Genomic DNA, 2500 nt, shown 5'->3' with positions numbered 1-2500 from the left:
GCGCTCATGTACCTGTTGCTTTTGAACTCGAGCCATTCTTTGAAACTCCGAGCAGCGAGAGGTCACTTCATCTCCATCCACCAAGTTTGTGCTAGGAATCCTTTCGAGACAGTTCCGTGTCTTTTTTCTCTTTTCAAAAAGACTTCTTGACACCTCATTGTAGAAATGAACGTTTCTCATCATTGGGTTACATGGAAAAAAATGGCGGAGATCCGTTTAGCAGGCGACCACGTTGTAAAAAGAGGGTAAAGAGAGGAGGGTCGTGAAATATATAGAGACGTCGCGTACGGGATTGGCCGAGAGGGGATGATATCACATACGGTCTCTATCTTTAGTACTTTTGAGCCCAGGGTTTTGCGACCTTTTTTAATGTTTAATACCTATTCAGACTACTTGGAATAGTTGTTGAAGTCAATGAAATTCCATCTAGTAAACTATACAAGTGAATAAAGACCTAATCTGGCAAAGCAATCGAGCTATAATAGTGTTTCTACAATTCTGGTAGACAATGCAAGAGTCTAATGTTTCTTCCGAGTTCAACTCTGATTTAGTTGTCAGACTATGCTTTTCTGTAACTATAACAACCCAGGAGGAAGGACATTATCGGCCATTCATTATCCGCAAGGCATGCGTTTACAAAAGGTCTGTGAAAAATCATAGTTAGTAGAGGGGACTTGTTATGAAACTCGGCAAACTTCAGAGGGTTAAACAATAGCGCGGTCTCTGATGTTGAACAGCACCGTCACGTGACTCTGACCGTGCACAAGTTCGGCACTCCGACGACTCACATATGACTCTGATAGTGGTGCATTTCAAAAACTCGCTTACGATTTGGAACACTGAAATGAACGCGATCAATAGAGAAAAAAGTATCTTTCTTACAGACTGATGGAGTGCGCACGTGGGTCATGCAGGGAGAACATGATACGCAAAGCGGAATAGTCCTAAAAGAGAGTGATGCATTGAATACGTCAATCACATGAAATGAGCAATCAAAAAACAGCAGTAAAATGAGAGGTATTTCTGTTCGCCTTTATTGGACGCTTATTAGCCATAATTGGCCATTATTGTTAACAATGATCATTATTAAGTAATTACGACGAATTGTGTACGCGCAAATGTTCGGCAGTCCGCAGAACATTCACAATTCTGAAATTCGCTGTCGGTCAGTCTTGACATTTGTGTCGCTTTCGCTAATTCGTTGTAATAGTCTGTGGGTCGTCGCCAGTTCGTGGCTATCATGTCGCCGGTTCAAGGCTATGTCGCTTGTCGGAATTTACCCCTAACAGGGCCTCATTATTCCAAGAGCCGTCCATAATACATACAGTGAGAAAGCAACTGGCATACTATTTGTTCCCAATTGGCCAACTCATACTTGGTGGCCAAATCCTATGTACATGTTAATATATTTTTCTTCTATCATTACCCACGGAAGGCTGAAACATTGTTTTTACATACTGCATCCACTTCACCAACAACTCCAGCTCCTTGATTGCCACTTGTCGGGGTGGGAAGTTAACCCCGTTTCAGCTACTGTAGCAGATGGTATTGATTTTCTTTATACATTGTACAAGAATGGATGTTCTTCTAGTGTAATTAATACTGCTAGGACTGCTCTAACCAATGTGGTTTTCCTACCAGAAGGACACTCATTTGACCATCATCCTCCAGTAAAAAGATTCTTAAAAGGTTTGTTAGAGTCAAGGCCCACCTTGCCTCATTATCAAGAAATATTTGGAAGAGTGATGGATGATGTGCTACAATGCATAAAATCTGTGGGTAATAACGAACAAAAGAGTTTCGAGGAATTTACCTTTAAATGTGTTGTTACTTTCTGGGCACCTTTGTCAGACAATTCACAGCCTTAATTATTGATATGAATAGGAGTGATGTTTCAGATATTCACAGTACTTAAGAGCAAATTCCCACAAGAATCAAACAAAATCAAATTTCTTCGGCAAGGCTTGAAAACTCAATTTCGCTCCCCTTTTGCATATAGCTAGCCCCTAGCAAGAATACAAGCAGCCTGTGTTTTTTTCCTCGGAATAGGTTTGTCTTGCCGAGAAAAACAACATTTTCGATTTAACCTCCAGACACAGTTTAGCGAGTCCCAACTGGGTTGAAAATTGACCATTTCCATTCGATTCGCATGTCGTAACTATCGAACGCAGAAAAATTGTAATACAACCAACTTATTGTATAACTTTTCCTAGTCGAAAACCTACAATTTCAAGAATATTGGATTAATTTAATTATTTTGTGGTAAACAAAACCAAAGTGTTCTCCAAATGTTAACTTCGTCGGTCGGTGGGAAGAACTGTTATTTTGACCATGTGCCATATCACCGAATTTCATGAGATTAAGGATTTTAATTAAGGAAGGGAAGGTCTTTCAAAATATTTAAACTTTAGTTTGGGCAAATGATTGGCAGTTGTCAAAAAAAGGATTCAAAAATCGCTTACACTAGACACAAAATCACGCCAGCGGTGTGGAGTGCGTG

General features: G+C 40.2%; 1 protein-coding gene across 1 annotated transcript in view; it reads left to right on the top strand.

Annotated features, from left to right (window-relative positions):
* LOC138028521 (semaphorin-5A-like) overlaps positions 1-2500 on the top strand; it is a 530961-nt gene that overhangs the window by 337436 nt on the left and 191025 nt on the right. The gene's annotated exons all lie outside the window — the stretch shown is intronic.

The sequence above is a fragment of the Montipora capricornis genome, chromosome 1 (assembly GCF_036669925.1).
Source record: "Montipora capricornis isolate CH-2021 chromosome 1, ASM3666992v2, whole genome shotgun sequence".
Lineage (NCBI taxonomy): Eukaryota > Metazoa > Cnidaria > Anthozoa > Scleractinia > Acroporidae > Montipora > Montipora capricornis.
Note: the sequence above shows the minus strand (reverse complement) of the source record. Positions and strands in the feature narration are given on the sequence as shown.